This window comes from Thunnus maccoyii, chromosome 13 (assembly GCF_910596095.1).
Source record: "Thunnus maccoyii chromosome 13, fThuMac1.1, whole genome shotgun sequence".
Lineage (NCBI taxonomy): Eukaryota > Metazoa > Chordata > Actinopteri > Scombriformes > Scombridae > Thunnus > Thunnus maccoyii.
Window position 1 is genome coordinate 513557 of NC_056545.1, and position 19880 is coordinate 533436.

Consider the following 19880-nt stretch of genomic DNA (forward strand, 5'->3'; position numbering starts at 1 on the left):
TTCCACCTGAAATACATTAGTTTGAAAATCCTGCTGACTGTCACCAAAAAAAAGGAAAAATGGTGTCAATGAACACGAAGAGATTAAATTTAGTGAATATTTCACTGATTACTGTGAGACTGAGACAGACAGGTGGACACTCTCAGGTGAGGACAGACAGGTGGACACTCTCAGGTGAGGACAGACAGGTGGACACTCTCAGGTGAGGACAGACAGGTGGACACTCTCAGGTGAGGACAGACAGGTGGACACACTCAGGTGAGGACAGACAGGTGGACACTCTCAGGTGTGGACAGACAGGTGGACACTCTCAGGTGAGGACAGACAGGTGGACGCTCTCAGGTGAGGACAGACAGGTGGACACTCTCAGGTGAGGACAGACAGGTGGACACTCTCAGGTAAGGACAGACAGGTGGACACTCTCAGGTGAGGACAGACAGGTGGACACTCTCAGGTACAGACAGACAGGTGGACACTCTCAGGTGAGGACAGACAGGTGGACACTCTCAGGTGAGGACAGACAGGTGGACACTCTCAGGTGAAGACAGACAGGTGGACACTCTCAGGTGAGGACAGACAGGTGGACACTCTCAGGTGAAGACAGACAGGTGGACTCTCTCAGGTGAGGACAGACAGGTGGACAGTAAATCAGCTCAAACTCTTGAGACTGCAGCTGATTGTCAGCTGTAACCATCATGCAGGAATGTTCCACCTGTGTGAGAGGAAATAACTTGTCAGTCGTCCAAAGATTGTTGAGGAAAGACAAACAGAAACAGGCGGTTTATCATTTTCATGTTAGTGTGAATCAGTTTAAACAGTCCTGTCATCTGTTCACAATACAAACTGCTGAGTCTGACAAGAAAAAGTCTCATTGTTGACATGATTTGACTTTGAGACGCCTGTTTCTGATTGGCTGAATGTAGCTGCTGTCGATAGTCGTCGTGCGACGTGATGTGATGGACGGTTGTGTTGCCTAGCAACAGCAAAGCAGCTCAGTGTGATGAGGATCAGAGCTGCTTTTTCTAGAGTGATGTCATGTCCATGTTTGCATGCTGAAAGAGAACGTGCTGCTCTGACCCCCCTCCTCCTTTCAGGCTGCAGCCTGCTGGAGTCCGATGGTTGACACCAGGTCTGAGGAAGTGTAAGTGTGTTTTTCATTTCATTCATCAAAACAAAGCTCATTCACATCCTACTGAGGATGAAGATGATGTCATCATCAAACAGATGATCGATCAATAACTGCAGCTGTATTGTGTCTCGTTCTCTCCATCAGATTTCTGTCGACTCACACTGGATCCAAACACAGTAAACAGAAACCTCAAACTGTCTGACAACAACAGGAAGGTGACACGTGTGGAGGAGGATCAGTCATATCCTGATCATCCAGACAGATTTGATCACTGGAAACAGCTGCTCTGTAGAAATGATCTGACTGGTCGCTGTTACTGGGAGGTCGAGTGGAGAGGAAGAGTTAATATATCAGTGAGTTACAGAGGAATCAACAGGAAAGGAGACAGTAATGACTGTTGGTTTGGATGGAATGATCAGTCCTGGAGTCTGATCTGCTCTGCTGGTGGTCGTTACTATGTCCGTCACAATAAGAGAGAAACATCCATCTCCTCCTCCTCCTCCTCCTCCTCCTCCTCCTCCTCCTCCTCTGTCTCTAACAGAGTAGCAGTGTATGTGGACTGTCCTGCTGGCACTCTGTCCTTCTACAGAGTCTCCTCTGACACACTGATCCACCTCCACACCTTCAACACCACATTCACTCAGCCTCTGTGTGCTGGGTTTGGGTTTGGGTTCTCCTGGTCTAACTGGTCTGGTTCCTCAGCGTCTCTGTGTGGTCTGGAGGAGGAAGAGTCTCCTCCTGTTAGAGAAACTTTCTCACTGCTGACCAGATAGTTCAGTCTGTACAGGATCACACACAGCTGATGGTATTTAGTACCAACATGATCTCTCACTGCTTGTAAATGTAAACATGGTTTCCACATGATTGACAGTTTGTTTGTAAAATGAATCAAATGATAAACTGAGTCCAGTTGTTGTTGTTTTCTGTTGTTAGTGTATTAGAAAGGCTTGAACTGTAATGGGATAATGGGAATGGGATCTTCACAATGTTTAGTTGTAGTTCTTCTAGTAGTTTCATAGTAACTGTGTTACCTGATTCCTTCACTTATTTAGAGATCACATGACAAATGATGGTCAGAACAACAGGCCTCCTATTGGCTGGTTAAATGAACACCTCTAATGGTGAAGGCTGAGGCTCAGCAGCTGGAGTGTGGCTGCTTTTATGCTGCGTTCATATCATATTGGAATGATGCTAATTATGAGATTCTGATTCTTATTATCTAATATTAGCTAGTTATAGCCATTGTTAATACCAAGCTTTTACATGTTAATGAGCATTATTACTAGCTGGTTATTATCAAATATTACCCACTATTACCTTGTTATTACCCAGCTGGAAGGTAAAGTGCTGCCACAAATCCTTCCAGCAGACACCAACAAAACTGCTTCTACGGTTCAACCTCAGTTTAGTCTCACTGGTGAAGTTTCTTACTGGATTTAAACCAGTTCATTTGTTAAATCTTTCTGGTTTTAATTGATACGTTTGTCAGTTGATACATATATATGTGGTTGATGAGAAATAATAATCAATCTGTCCGTTCTGAACAGACACGTTTTGAACGGGCTCTGCACTAGTTCTAATAAAAAAAGAACTGTTAACTATTATTATTCTTCATTTCTTAAACTGTGCTGGTGTGTTTTTGTATTTCAGGATTGTATTGATTAGTTTTTATGTTGAATGTGTTTCTTTATGTTTCTTTGTCTTTTAACATCTTGGGACCATGTTGGAAATACGTGTTTTCACTGTAACATGTTATCACTTGGATTTCTGTTTTGTGTCTGTAATCCATAAATAAATAAATCATATCACAAACATAACTTTGCTCCAACAAATGTTTCTATATACAGGTGAGAGTGTTGAAGGTTACAGCATTTATAAATGACTTTAAATTAGATGAGAAATCATCCAAAACAAAGAAAACTTTGTTTTCTCTGCACTTTATTGTTGTAACAAAGACTTTTTCTTTTAACCTTCAGTTGGTTTTTAAATAAATAAGATAAATCAAGATAAAATAACTTCATTTATTATTTATTTTCATATTTCAAACCAGGCAGCAGGTGTTTGCTGCTTCTTCTTTCTGTACTCGAGGCCATTTTCAGGAAGGTTTCCCCAAACTGAGCGTGTGCAGAAGTTTTCCTGTCTGTTGAACAAGTTGAGCTTTTAGCTTTGATTGTAAATGAAACTTCAGTCAGAAAGTTTTACAGCTGCAGGAGTTTAACAGTCTGCTGATGTTCAGAACAGATTCTGTGGGCAGAGAAAGAAAACTAGTATCTAGTGGGACTCTACTGAGAGAGGAGACAAATGTCATATTTCCATCATGTTTTCCATTGTGTGGTTTTATTCCAGCCCATTAACAAGCATCAGGAGGGCAAAATATTAGGAACACTTTTCAATATAACACAGTCCAGTACAGCAGCCCCACTACCACCTCAATAATAAATATAAAATACAATTATCACCCTTCTGACAACGTCAACAACAACTGAGAATGTAGAAGCTTTGTAAATGTAGAATCGATGGCAGAGCTGTTGTGTTGGATCGCATCAGACTGCACAGGTGTTCCTAATAAAGTGATCTCCAGTCATTGTACATTTAGAGTCTGGAGGGTTGTGAGGTCACAGGTCACGTTAGAAAAAGCCTTCAGGACTGGAACATGGGCTGTGTGGGAGTCGGTCCTGATGAGATGTGATATATCAGAGTTGAGGCTAACATTAGCAGCTCTGGAAGGTTTACCTGAGATCAGCTGCTCGTCATCTTGTAAAAGTGAAACATGTTGAAAATACAAACAGTTAAGTATCAGTCTGATAATTCAGCAGTTTTTCTGTATGAAGTGTCTGAATGGTTTTTGGGTTGTGAGGAATTTAATGAGATTATTCAGTTTGATTTCAGTGTTCGTTCACTTGACATGTTAAGAGTGTCGAGTCATTACTGGTGTAAATATAACGAGAATTAAATGAAGCTGCAACTTAAAGCAGCTTCTGTCTGTTTGTCTCCATCTAGCAGCAGAAACCTGAATCACAGTCTGGTGATTTAAACATCACAGCTCAAATAACAACAATAATAATAATAATAATAATAGTAATAATCAACAGATGTCGACAGTCTGATCTTCTCTGGTCACAGAACTGAACTGGGATCAGCGAGCAGAAACTGGTTTGATGGTCTGAGACCACGTTCAGGCTCACAGGCTGTTAGAGGTCTGTTATATATTCTGGAGTCAGTCAGTCCCAGTTAGAGATGTGGCGGGAAACCTTTTTACAATAAACTGTGGTGAAACATTGTTTCTGACTGTGATTATTGTTGTTTTCAGAGACACTGTGAACACAGAGCAGCTGTTCTGTCTTCATCAGCAGTTTGATTCTGTTCAGACACGACGAAGCAGCTTTCTGCTGCTCACAGGCAGAATAACCAGAGAAGCAGGTCAGATCAGTCCAGATCCAACATCTCTGCTCAGGACTTTCTATATTAACCTGAGCTGCCAACACACTGAAGAGCAGCAGCTTACAGGTCTGAATGTTCTCTGCTGCTGTTTGTTACTGATGTGCCTTTTATAAATGAATTGAACTGTTAACACTTCATACAAAGTTCAACACTCCAGTATTTGAATTAGTTAAATAAGCTCCGACCTTCAAATCCATCCATTTCATCAGGAAAAATTCATGAATTTCAGACTATGAATGTGTTTCTATAAGAAACTCTGAGCTGCATTTAAAGTGATTTCCAGTCAACAAGCTGCTTTTCTTTACTGTTTAAACTGTATTTAATCAACTGTTTTCAAAGCTGCAACACACAGAATAATATTCAGTCAATAAAACACAAGCTGATCTTTGTGTCATTTATCTGTGTTTTAGCACTAATAGCAGGATTTCAGGAACTTGAATGATTATCATGATAATACTGTTAATCATGATATTTTGACCTGTGATAGTCATAGTGTGATATCAGCACATCCTCAGTCCAAGTCCTGCTTTAAAGGTAAGTAATACAATTTTAAAATCAGCTGTAAAATGTAAATGAAACCAGTGAAATGATGCTGACGGCTGAAACGTGTTTTCTGAAGACATTAAAACAGAAACACAGTTTTAAAAAGTCCAGGTTCAGGTTTGGATTTGAGGTTTAATTTAGAGACAATAAGTAAAAGTTCTTCTCTGTGGCGTCGATAACAAACTGTCTGAGTGTTCGGAGCCTCCAAACAACAACAAAATGTTATCAGGAGTAAAAAATGAACCGATTACATCAATAAAACACACAGTTAGTTCAAAAATGTCAAAATATCAATCTGTATACTTTTTCTTTTAACCTTCAATTCATTTTTAAATAAATATAAATAAAGATAATAATATTTACATAAAGATAATTCAAGATAAAATAACTTCAGATGCTTTATTTCATTTGTTATAAATGATTAAATGTTTGTGAAATATGGAATAATTAGAAGAGTAAACCAAATGAAGTTTTAATTGAAAAGTATAAAACTTTATATTTCTTTTTACTCTACTAAGAAGTTTTGACTGTTTTTCAGGTTTCAGGTCTCTGTAGTTTAAAGTGATTTATATATAATATATATAATATAATATATATAAAGTATAAATACAGTATAAACTGTATATGACAACATTTCAGAAAAAATCAAACTTTGTCTCCTCCAGGCTGTGAAAACAAAAAGACAATAAAGACTAAATCTATTGAGAAAGAAAAGTGAATATAAATCTATTGTAGATGTGTGACACATGTTTTTAAACTAAGGGGTCAGTGTTTGTTATCAACTGGATGTGATGTCATGTCGTTGTCATTTTGGGCATACATGTTGGTGAAGAGATCCTGCTCCTAGTTCAGGGTTGCCAACTCTCACGCTTCACGCTGCCCAAACTATTCTCACACCAAAACATCGCCACAGCAACAGAGATGAACAGTCACAGTCTTTTTGCTAAAGAGTGATGCTTAAACTACGCGGATTATTTTTGTACAGTTATACACAGGGCTGTAACGGAGACTAAACGCACATAAACGCCGTTTAACCACCTCCTAAACTCTGAAACAGCGTTTACACAGAAAGCTGTTAAAGGCTCAGAGCGGCTTTCTACCGCAGCTTCTGTTGTATCTTCTGGGAGCGCTCGTTTTGTTTTCCGTTTGAACTTTGTATCCTTGTATGAGACACGGAGACAGCTGTTACTGTTAACGAGGGGTGACCAACAATCCACCGCCCGCTCCTGCTGCGCGGGTCTTTTAATCAAACAAACCCTCCGTGCTGAAGCCAGCAGGCAGACGAATGAATCAGAGTTCAGAGGATCATATATGACATTAACTGACGCGCAGCATCAAATAATAATGTCAGAAAAAGCAGCACAAAGTAAGAAGCTAGAAAAACTCTTCAGCAAAAAGTGGAACTAAAGTTCTTTTAAATTGACATCAGTGATTTAAGCGTCCAGTTTATCTATCTGTTGCTGCTTTAGCCTGACTGTTACTTTACAGTAACGTTAATGTTAATGTAACGTTAGCTTGGTAGTTTAGATAGATGGGCTGATGATGCATCCCCGCTGTGTGTTTTGTCCACAATGTCTGTAATTAACATCATACAAGTTAAAGTTCTGCTTCATGCTCACTCAGATTTTGAAAGGAAGGCTTTTTATATTTTCAGAGTGAGTGAAGGAATCAGGAGAGAGGAGACAGAAGTGAGGAAGAGTTGCAGGATGTAATAATGTTGAAAGGAAAACAAGCAGAAAGTAAAGAACTTTCAAAAAGATTGAAAGAAAAAGTTTAAGGATGAAAGAGAAACACAGAGGCCACGCAGGCGTCATCTGATAGACACCAACACATTCAAAGCAGGAAAACTGGTGAGGAAATTACAGCTGTATCTAGATGAATTACTGTTCTGGTAAATATTTTAAAGGCACAATCTGTTATTGGAATGTAGAGACATCCCACTAACACAAGTCAAAGAACAAGATTGAAACCTGCTATAAAATGACTTTTCATTCAGGCTGAATGAAATGATTGGACGGGATTATTACAGGCCTGCAACCGTCACACATACTGGATTTTCATTTGATTTATTGATGGCTGTCGGGATGTACAGAGAATTTCAACAACTATAACAAAAATGCTTCTAAATACATTAGATACCCTAGCTTTAAGGTAAGCCTATAATTCAGATTGTAATGGCTGCGTTACATATTGTATGTCGTGATATGACAAATTAGTTGGCAGATTTACTTCATCTAAGTGTCCTGCCATGAAAACAATAGTGAAGAACACTGATGTACATATTTGGCTGAGTGACTGTGTGTGTGTGTAAACCCTTGTTATTGCCTTTTAACTTGTGAACATTCAAATAAACGTTGTAGTTTTGATATCGGGAACAACACATCTTTGACTTTCATTAGTGAATGAACCTGTGTGCCCTTTATTGGATTAGTGTTTGTCTACTACTGTGGTGTAGTCAGGCTGTATCCTTAAATCTGAGACCTCCCGCTCCCACCACATGTGTAAACTGCATACTGTTTTACACCCTGATGGTCAACTGAGTCCAAATACGTGCACGTGATTAAGTGTGTGCACGTAGTCCTGATTAAGCCCATGGCACCAGGACCTGAAGCAGGCAGTTCATGGTGAGAAGCCCACCAACAACCCTGAGTTGAGACTGTTCTGTGAGGAGGAACGAGCTAAAATTCCTCCAAGCTGATGTGCAGAGCTGATAAACAGTTACTGGAAACGTTTGGTTGAAGTTATTGCTGCAAAAGGGGGTCACACCAGTTACTGAAAGCAAGGGTTCACATACTTTTGCCTCCCACACATATGTTAGATTGGATAATTTTCCTCAATAAATAAATGAAAAAGATGAAAAAAATGTTTTTTTCTGTCCTATTTGTTTAATTGGGTTCACTTTATCTAGTTTTAGGACTTGTGTAAATATCTGATCATGTTTTAGGTCATATTTATGCAGAAATACAGAAAATTCTAAAGCGTCCACAAACGTTCAAGCAGTTCTGTACTCGGCCTAACTGGTAAAACTCGTCTGGTCTCCATGTTTGTCGCAGCCTGTGACACTAAACTTGTTTGTCAGAAGGTGTAACAGTTTGTGGAAGTGTCCATTTAGGGACCAGACTGTTTTTAGCTTTGCTTCTGGAGAGGTATAAAGCTGTCTAGTTTAGGTTAACAATCTTTAGGGAAAGGGCCGGCTGAACAACATGCTTTCTCTCCAAACATACAAGATGATTGTATTTTTGTTTGTGTTTGAACATTTGTATAATTGTTACTGATGGTGTGATGGATTGTACAGCGTCTACAACGGCTTCAACTAGTGACAATGTTTAATGCTTTCTTTATGTCTCTGTGCCTCTTTCCAATGAGGAAAATTTCCACTATCTGATGAGGATTTATACAGTCTGTCAATGTTTGACTTTAGCTGTTCCAGGTTCTTTATTCCAAAGGTCAGCGCTGTGTTGGGATCATATTTCTTTACAGTCACTTCTGGTTAAAGATGAATTCAGAGTTGAGACTGTTTGTGAAGCAACTGACATTTGAAATCTTCCTGCTGTGAGTTACATGTTTGTTCTTCCTACATTTGGTTTCCTGGTTGAAGCTGCTGATTAATTTCACCTTCACTCATCAGCTTGATGAAAATGATTTTCAGCATCTAAAGGTAACGTAAGCAACAGGTTTCATCATGTTTGTGTCAGCGGGGGTTAAAATGATGTGACACCAGTAGAGATGGTGCTAGTAGTGATTTATTATGTTGCTTTGTTGAATACTGGTGGAAGGTTTGAAACCTCGTTAATCCTCTTTGACTCTAATTAGCTTTGCTAACAAGATGCTGTTTAGACAACAGAAACATCAGAGGAAACTCTGGAAAAGCTTCATTAGTCAAAATTCAGCCTGTTGACACACTAAGTGACCAGAAAAATAGAAACACCTGAATAATACAATGAAATACAACAGTGATGCAATAAGTGTTAAGTTTTGTTGAGGTTCATTGGTTCTGTGGTTGTTTTGGACTTAATTACTTTGAAAGATGTTTCTGATATTTAGTCGAGCTCATTTTCATATATAGAGGAGAGAAACTTATTACAAACACCTGGACAATATAAGACAATCCAGTACAGTTGTTAAACAGGCCAGCAGCACTTGGACTATTGTAATGAATTATAATTATATTATAATTGTTTTGTTGGCTGCTACTGCTGGTCGTGTTAATTAGGATCAATCAGATCAAATGAGTGTCTGCAGTGTCAGCAGCTTCCTGTGCTGAGCCTTTACTAAATATTACTGCATTCATCCTGCATTTTTCCATCATTTCTCAGTGGAAATCTTGTTGTATTGTTGAGTTTACATTTAATCAAGAATCAGATCAGTAGTTTCCACCAGTTAATGTGAATATCTGTTAATCATTAACCTGATATAATGAGCAGGTTTAATGGTCATGTAAGGACACGCAGACACACCTGTATTATACAACCTGTTGACTCACCTTTAATGTTATAAAGTTTTATCAACTGGAACTTTTGGACTATTTATGATCTTATCAGTCACGTCAGAGGTGGTCTGTGATTTCCAGGAAGCCAAGTGTGTGAGAGAAGCTGCTGTTCTCTTTCTTTTAACTGTTCTTCTGTCCTCACTAAGTGTTTAGTTACACAACACACTTCCAGTAAAGGTTGAAGACAGCAGTTTGCCTTTGGAGCTTTAATGGAGGAAAAATGTGAAATCAATATGAAACAAATCCAATAATATTATAAATCAGAAAAAGATGAGATACAATAAACAAGAGTGAGAACAAAGGTGTTTGTCAGTAGTTAATATAGAAGACAGATACCAGAAGATTCAAATTAAAAAGATCAAAACACATAACAGTTAACCCAACAGTAAAAAATGACTCAGAGGGTTTAATTAGCAGCTCATTAGCCTCAGACAGCTCGTATGCTGCTAGCTTGGAAAGCATCTATGATGTAAAGAGAATCTACAGATGATGCAGCAACAAGAACATTTAGAGGGAGAATAAAAGATGCCTGTCAGTGTTTGCTCTGCTCAGTTTGAATGAAATGCTGGATGTTAGCATGTCAGTTAAACTAGCTGCTATAGAACTGTGTCAGCGTGGGTCGCTGCTAACACACAACACCCAACTGAGACCATGTGCTGGCTGAAGAATAGTGACATCACAAACCTCACAAATGACCTTCAATCAGCTTGTTTCAACAACTGTTGTATTTGACTGCAGTTGAGTTTCCTCCATCACTGGGTGTATTTCACAGCATCAGAGACAATAATGCAGGTCTTAATGAATGTTACCCCTGTGCCACACATTGTTCCACATCTGCACTATTTTAACACTAATTCCAACAGTCAACCTTTCAATGTCTGTTGTTACTCTGAAAAATTACCTGCATATAACATGTAATATGTGCAGCAATAATAATAAATTAGACTCAAATAGTTATATTAGGAACACTGTCACTAGCTAGCAAGTCAACAACAGCTCACCAACCTGACAGATACACATTTTATCAGCTTTCAACACGTCACTAACTGCACTTAAACACAGTCATGTGATTATGTTCTGACAGTTTGACATCAAATGAACTCAAACGGTTTCAAACAGTCTTGAGTTTGTTTGTGTAAAACATTTTATTCATTGTCAGAGAAGTTTAGTGTCAGTATGAAGGGTCGCCCCATTCAGTCACCTTTAAACTGGTGCATGTTTTAATAACCAGTATCATGCTGGTAGTGAGGGAGACTTTGTTTCACAGGTGGTATGGTTAGTGATTAACAGCTAATAAAAGTCATTAAATAATATTCTCTGGAATCTTTCTAAACTATATCACAGACAAACTGTTGAAAACATCTTTTCATTGATGATATTCAGTATTTTAACCAAGCTAAGAGCTGCAGCAATAGAAACTAAAGTTTATGTTGCTGCCAAACCTTCATTCAGTATCTTTATACTATATCAATATAAAATCAATGTCACATTATATAAACTACAAAGTGAATCACTGTCATCAAAACACAGTAAACTCTGTTTGTGGAATAATGACGGAGTTTAAACTACAATGTGATGCCTCCTCACAGGAAGATCTTTGTTCTGCTGTACAGAACTGCATTTAGTGTTGAGTCAGACAGATTGGTCTCTCTTATTCTGCATGTTTTAATCTTTACTGTACATGATGATGATGATGATGATGAAGATGCTCCATTAATTCAACCATAAATCATGGAAACGTCTGTACTTTGATCCTTATAATCTAACACTGATTGACAGACAACATTCCCACAAGATCAAATAGAATATAACACAGCTGTAGCAACTATAACAGAACCATAAATAAAGATGAATGTAAATAAAAATATGATGCATTGATGCTCTGAAATACAAACATTCATGTGATGTTGTGGCTCCTTCTAATCTCCTCGGGGATAAAAGAGAGAGAACACGTTTAGTGTCTGACAAACTTCACAAGTTTTGTCTCCACTGATATTTGTGAAAATTGTTGCATCAGTATCTTTATGTATATTCACTAAATCATCAGTTGAAATACATGTCAGGCCTCTGAGTGTGATATGCTGCTTAACTGTTATTAATCAATAAAGTGTCATTCAGTACAATCTCTAATTAAAACAGCAAGAAGTACAAATGATTCCATAGAAAACCAGAGTCCTCAGACTGATGATGAAGGACTGATGAAGGAGAATCAGCAGCAGTTTCTCTCTCTGTGTTTCCTCTGCAGGTGAAGCTACAAAGACTCTGTGACTGGATGTGGATCTGAATTCACCTGGTGAGTATTTTTATTTCTTCTGCCACACAGCTGACTCCACCAGCAGCTCATCTCCATTTAATGTGCTCTATAGTGGTAAATGAAAAGCCAACAGAGAACTGGAACCTTCTGAAAGTAAAACATTAAACATTAAACCTCAGTGGAAATGAAGAATAATGTCTCACTTTGCTGCCATCTGGTGGTTGAATCAAGAATGACGCCGTTGTAACTGCAGTGCTGGTGTGATGTGCAGCTTGTTGTAATGAATGAGCTTGTTGTTGTGTTTGTGTGAAGGTGTTTCTCTGCTATGGATCAGTGTGAGGACAGAGAGGAGGGAGTCCCTCCCTCTAAAAGCTCTCTGTGTGGGGAACATGACAGCCAGACCAAAGCTCAGAGGTGAGATGAGGATCTCTAACTGTCCATCACTGTTCTCCACTCACATCACTCCACCATCATTATTCACACTCAAAGCTCTGTGTGTGTTGTGTTGAAGAACAAAGAAGCAGCACAGACCAGACTCTGCTGGACCTGGACCTGGACCTGGACCTGGACCTGGACCTGGACCCGGACCCGGACCCAGCTGTGTGTCCGTGAAGAGTGACTGGTCCATGGGGATACCTGTACATTTTAAACCTGGACAACCTGCTGATGGAAGGTCAGAATGTGAAACTGCAAAAACTGAACAGACTTTTCATTTCTATCCAACATGCACATTTATCAGAGCTGTTGTTGTTCCAGGATTCAGCAGGAGAGACCAGACTCTCCTGGACCTGAACCCAGCTGTCTGTCCATGAAGAGTGACTGGTCCATGGGGATACCTGTACATTTTAAATCTGGACAACCTGCTGATGGAAGGTCAGAATGTAAAGCTACAAAGACTGAACAGACTTCATTTCTGTCCAACATGCACATTTTATATTTTATTTTTTTAACAATTCTTTTTTATCTGATATCAGTGATTTTTTTATCCTCCATCATGAGGTTGGAAAAAGTTATTATGGTCGGTGATTTTAATAATTATATGGATGATGCCACTTGCAGCTTTGCTGCTGATTTTCTTAACGTTGCTGAGTCTTGTAATTTTATTCAACATGTGTCTGAGCCCACACACATTAGTGAGAATACTCTGGACCTTGTTTTTACACATGGTTCATCTATTGACTCCATTTGTTCTGAGGTGCTGCCTGTTATTGACCATAGTTGTGTTTTGTTTAACCTGTCTTTTAATCTAGATTCTCTGCCTAGTGAAAGTTTAAAATGCTTTTGTATCTTAAATCATCTCACAGCTGAAAAGTTTTCTGCAGCTTTTAACCAAAGATTGTCTAGTCCAGTCTTTTAACATTCATTGCTCCACCATCTTGGACAAAGTGGCTCCTTGTAAATTGCGATCTGTTCCCTCCATAAATTCATCTTGCTGGTTAAATAACACCATTCGTTGTTTCTGGCGTAGAGGTTGGAGGGCAGAGCAACTGTGGAAATCCACTAAGCTCAATGTTCACCGTCTTCACTTTAAAGACCTGTTAACCGAGCTAAACAACTTGATTAAAGATGCGAGGGCTTCTTATTGCTCCAACCTCATCTCCACCAGTAAACACACATCGTCACTCCGGCACCTCCGGATGTACCTGTTTGGTCAAATAAGAACTGCAGCAATTTTCTTTCCTTCTTTGTTGGTAAGATTAGAGATGTCAGAGCTAGCATCATCCCCTCATTTATTCCCCTCTCCACTTATGCTTTTTGACCATCAATTTTGGACTGTTCTTCTCCAATTTCCATGCAAAACCTCACTGTTCTGGTGGGTAGTATGAGATCCTCCTCCTCTCCCATTGACATTTTACCCACTTCCCTGCTCAAAAATGCACTTGAGTGTATTATGCACTTGAGTGTACTATTATAAACAGCTCCCTGCAATCTGGTTGTGTCCCAGCTTACTTCAAACATGCAGTTGTTCAGCCCCTCCTGAAAAAAACAAACCTTGACCCATACAGTCTCCATAACTACAGGCCTATATCCAAGCTGCCTTTTATTTCTAAAATTTTAGAGAAGGTTGTTGCCAAACAGCTCACTGCTGTTTGACTGCACACAACATTTTTGATAAATTCCAATCAGGTTTCCGTCAGAAGCATTCCACCAAAACTGCTCTTCTCAGAGTCTCCAGGGGCATAATGATGTCTTCTGATGTGGGTGAGTGCTCCATTTTAGTGCTGCTGGATCATAGCACAGCTTTTGACACTGTGGATCACAGAATAATGATAGAAAGGCTTAGACAGGGTGTGGTTGTCTCAGGGAGTGACCTGGACTGGTTCTCCTCCTACCTCTCAGATAGAAGTTTTTCTGTGTCTCTTGGTCCTTAGATGTCCCAAACTGCTGCTCTTTCCTGTGGTGTGCCTCATGGTTCCGTTTTGGGTCCTATTCTCTTTGCTTTATATATGCTCCCCCGAGGTCAAGTTACCAGCAAATTTAGTGATATTTCCATTCCATGATCACTGTTACGCTGAAGATATTCAGCTCTATGTCTCTTTTATGGCCGATAAGCCCAACAAACTGTCTGTGCTGCACAACTGTCTGACGGCCATAAAGGACTGGATGTCAAACAGCTTCTCACAGCTTAATACTGACAAGACAGAGGTTCTCATCATTGCTTCTGACAGTATAGCTCCCAGGGTTGCTCAGTTAACTAAGTCCAGCAGGATGACTCACATCACACCTATTTTAAGTTTTAGGATTAATTTTAAGGTTTTTGTTATCACGTATAAAGCCCTGCATGGACAGGCACCTGAGTGCATCAGTGATCTAATCAATCCCCATATTGACAATAGGTCACTTAGGTCTCTCGCTCTCGGCTGAAAACTAAAGGTGATCGTGTCTTTGCAAATGTGGCTCCAACACTATGTCTTCGTTTACATATACAGTCTGCATTTTCCATTGATGCTTTTAAAAAACAATTGAAGACCCATCTTTTTTAATGACTTGTGTGTCATCTTGAGCTGTGTGTGATGTGAAGTGATCATTCATTCGTTTGTTTCTTCTTGAGCTACCCTGCTGCCTGTGTTTTGTTTTTATGTTAACTTTAACTTGTGGGGCATATGTTCTCATTGTTTGTATGTTTTTATGTACTTAATTTTAACTTTTATTCCTGTGAAGCACTTTGTGAATTTTATTATTATTATTATTATTATTATTATTGTTAGTAGTAGTGGTAGTATCATTACTATTATAATTTATCAGAGCTGTTGTTGTTTCAGGATCCAGCAGCACAGACTAGACTCTGCTGGACCTGGACCTGGACCTGGACCTGGACCTGGACCTGAACCCAGCTGTCTGTCCATGAAAAGTGACTGGTCCATGGGGAAACCTGTACATTTTAAGCCTGGACAACCTGCTGATGGAAGGTCAGAATGTAAAGCTGCAAAGACTAAACAGACGTTATATTTCATCAGGTTATGCTAGAAAAGAACTGGTTTGTACGACGTGTTGTCCGACCACATCAGTGAAAAGCCGGCCGTCATAGAGAGGGAGGAGACGTGATAATCATTTAAATATGGAGATAACAGATCACATGTTCAGACAGTCTCTCCTGGAAGACATTCATGGTGTTGCACTCGCTTGTTCATATGAAAAGTGACATGATATGATTTATTTATACATTACAGACATAAAAAACATGTTAAAGTGAAAACACTTATTTCCAACATGGACTCAAGATGTTAAAAGACAAAACACAAGACATACAACATAAAACTGAATCACCACAAATTAAATAAAATAATAAACGCCCACATCAAAACACAAAGTACAACAAAGACAATTTGATGGCTGAAGTAAAAATGGAATTGCAGATTTCATTATAAACCTGTGACCATGTTCCATAAATAAGTCCTGACCTGACTTCTATAAGCTCCTCTCATTTTTAACAGCTGGATGTGTAACAGGAGGCTGTTCCACAACACGGCAGCAGCTTAAAAAAAGGAACTTCTGGCTACATTATTCACTGGAGGGACTTTATATGAACACACACTGGCCCTGGTGTTATAGCAATGCTGAGTATGTTCCATTGTTATCTGTGAAGTATTGAGGAGCAAACCCATTGATAATGTTGAACATATGATGCAGCTTCTGTTGTTCTACTCTGAGCTGTACTGGCAGCAGTCCTACACTTCTGAATTCATCACCAACATGAGTTAAACAGGATACATTTAATAAATACTGAATAATATTATTTTGCATCACCTGCAGTTTGTTCCTAAATGTAGATGTCAAACCACTGAACCAATCAGAACAGGCAGAATCAAACTGACGCTGTACCAATGAGGACATGAGAAGTTTCTCAACAGAAAAGTCAAAAAGAGTCTTAGTCTGTGAAACAGGAACTGAAGTTTGCTGCCACTCTTAGATAATATTTTATCAACAACTGATTCACAGGACAGTGACTGGTCCAATATTATTCCTAAATATGAGACAAAATATTATAAAATTTCAGTTCCATTACAAAAGATTTTCAGTGTATTTGTTCTTGATGTCTTTGTTCCAAACAGGATTGACTGGGTTTTACCCAAATGTATTGAAAGCTTGTTATCTATGAGCCACTCTCTCACACTTTCTGATTAATTACTAAGAGTTGTGAATTTCACTGACATCATTCCCAGATAGCAGTAATGCAGAATCATCAGCATACAGCAGCAGCTTGCATGTCACAGCAGCTGTCGTATCATTTATATACATAAGAAATAAAAGAGGCCCTAAAATAGAAGAGTGCAGCACCACACATGTAATATCCTGAGGTTCTGATAGAACCACTTCAACATCACAGACTTGAGTTCTTCCTGTAATGTAAGAAACAAACCATTTTACAGCAGTATGTCCAAACACCATGCACTGTAACTTTGACAACATTACAGAATGATTCACTGTGTCAAAAGCTTTCTGCAAGTCAACATAATTTCCTCCATCAAGGTTTTGTCTGATAAAATCAAACAAATGAATAAGACAGGTGTCAGTAGAGTCTGCTGCTGTAAAGCCAGACTGAAGCTCATACAACAAAACAAAAATACTCAACCTGCTCAAACACAAGACGTCCAAAAACCTCAGACATGACACCTGCCTACTTTCTCACTTTCTCACCTAAATGTCATTTTCATACTGGGAGCTGCCCAGTTCAACCAGTCTGATACAAGCAGACGCTGAGCAGCTCCACTGGAGCAGCTGGAGGTTGTAGCTGCCTTGCTCCAGGGCACTTCAGCAGTGTACAGTGAGGGAGGGAGAGCTGTATGGAGGGTTGTTCAGAGCTGTTGAGACTAAACCAAACTGACTGATGAAGCAAAACACTGAGCTGAAAGCTACAAACAGACTGAGCTGTTGATTCTCAGTGGGATCAGCAGGACTAGTAAAGCTTTACCACTACAGGGAGTCATCTGATTCTCTGTTCACATCCAAATATCACTTGATGGACCTTTAGCTTGTGATTGTCTCTGTGTGGACAGACATAATGTGAGCTCATTCTTCATGATTCCTCCACAGAGTGGACCAGGAGAGCTCAGAGGTTCCCAGTGGTCAGTCTGCCCAGCAGCATCAAACACACCTGGACTCCATATTTATGGTCTGTACATGTACAACAACTACTTTTACATCTATTCTGTTCACAATCATCTCCATGCTGCACTTTGTAGACCAGTGGATTGTCAGTCTGTCCAACATGGATCTGATGTTTGCTTCATGATTTCAGTTTGATTGTGTCATTCATATAGTATTCTGTTCCAGCTGCTGGAGGAGAACATCGTCACCTTTGTGAAGAATGAGCTGAAGAAGATGCAGAAGGTTCTGAGTTCAGATCACCCAGAATGCCTAGAGAGTCAGAGGGAGGATGAGGAGGTGTTGGACGGTGAGGAGGAAGAGCAGAGGAGGAGCAGCAGAGAGGCATTTCTGAAGATCACACTGCACTTCCTGAGGAGAATGAAGCAGGAGGAGCTGGCTGACCGTCTGCAGAGCAGTAACAGGATTTCTATAAAGATTTAACATGATGGATAAATGAGACATTTACTGATGTCTCAACAGATGGAGGAAAATACGTTTTATATACTCATTCTTTGATGGAAATTAAATGTTGAAATATTTGCTTCATTCATTGATCCTATTTCTTGTGTGTTCATTCAGAAACTCCTGCTGGCAAGTGTCAACGTGAACTCAAGTCTAACCTGCAGAAGAAGTTCCAGTGTGTGTTTGAGGGGATTGCTAAAGCAGGAAACCCAACCCTTCTGAATCAGATCTACACAGAGCTCTACATCACAGAGGGAGGGACTGCAGAGGTCAATGATGAACATGAGGTCAGACAGATTGAAACAGCATCCAGGAAACCAGACAGACCAGAAACAACCATCAGACAAGAAGACATCTTTAAAGCCTCACCTGGAAGAGATGAACCAATCAGAACAGTGATGACAAAGGGAGTGGCTGGCATTGGGAAAACAGTCTTAACACAGAAGTTCACTCTGGACTGGGCTGAAGACGAAGCCAACAAGGACATACACTTCACATTTCCGATCACGTTCAGAGAGTTGAATGTGCTGAAAGAGAAAAAGTACAGCTTGGTGGAACTTGTTCATCACTTCTTTACTGAAACCAAAGAAGCAGGAATCTGCAGGTTTGAAGAGTTCCAGGTTCTGTTCATCTTTGACGGTCTGGATGAGTGTCGACTTCCTCTGGACTTCCACAACACTAAGATCCTGACTGATGTTACAAAGTCCACCTCAGTGGATGTGCTGCTGACAAACCTCATCAGGGGGAAACTGCTTCCCTCTGCTCGCCTCTGGATAACCACACGACCTGCAGCAGCCAATCAGATCCCTCCTTGGTGTGTTGACATGGTGACAGAGGTCAGAGGGTTCACTGATCCACAGAAGGAGGAGTACTTCAGGAAGAGGTTCAGAGATGAGGAGCAGGCCAGCACCATCATCTCCCACATCAAAACATCACGAAGCCTCCACATCATGTGCCACATCCCAGTCTTCTGCTGGATCACTGCTACAGTTCTGGAGGATGTGTTGAAAAGCAGAGAGGGAGGAAAGCTGCCCATGACCCTGACTGAGATGTACATCCACTTCCTGGTGGTTCAGTCCAAGCTGAAGAATGTCAAGTATGATGAAGGAGCTGAGACAGATCCACACTGGAATGAAAAGAGCAGGAAGATGATTGAGTCTCTGGGAAAACTGGCTTTTGAGCAGCTGCAGAAAGGCAACCTGATCTTCTATGAATCAGACCTGACAGAGTGTTGCATCGATATCACAGCAGCGTCAGTGTACTCAGGAGTGTTCACACAGGTCTTTAAAGAGGAGAGAGGGCTGTACCAGGACAAGGTGTTCTGCTTCATCCATCTGAGTGTTCAGGAGTTTCTGGCTGCTCTTCATGTCCATCTGACATTCATCAACTCTGGAGTCAATCTGCTGGCAGAACAACAAACAACATCCCAGAAGTCTGAAACTAAACAAAAATATACAGAGCCACATTTCTACCAGAGTGCTGTGAATGAGACCTTAAAGAGTCCAAATGGACACCTGGACTTGTTCCTCCGCTTTCTCCTGGGTCTTTCACTGCAGACCAATCAGACTCTCCTACGAGGTCTGCTGACACAGACAGGAAGTGGCTCACTGACCAGTCAGGAAACAGTCAAGTACATCAAGAAGAAGATCAGTGAGGATCTCTCTGCAGAGAGAAGCATCAATTTGTTCCACTGTCTGAATGAACTTAATGATCATTCCTTGGTGGAGGAGATCCAACAGTCCCTGAGATCAGGAAGTCTCTCCAAAGATGAACTGTCTCCTGCTCAGTGGTCAGCTCTGGTCTTCATCTTACTGTCATCAGAAAAAGATCTGGATGTGTTTGACCTAAAGAAATACTCTGCTTCAGAGGAGGCTCTTCTGAGGCTGCTGCCAGTGGTCAAAGCCTCCAACAAAGCTCTGTAAGTGCACAGATAGTTATTTATTGATTGATTTATTGATTTATTGAAAAGATAT

General features: G+C 40.1%; 1 protein-coding gene across 1 annotated transcript in view; it reads left to right on the plus strand.

Annotated features, from left to right (window-relative positions):
- LOC121910431 (NLR family CARD domain-containing protein 3-like) overlaps positions 1–19880 on the plus strand; it is a 51024-nt gene that overhangs the window by 14974 nt on the left and 16170 nt on the right. The gene's annotated exons all lie outside the window — the stretch shown is intronic.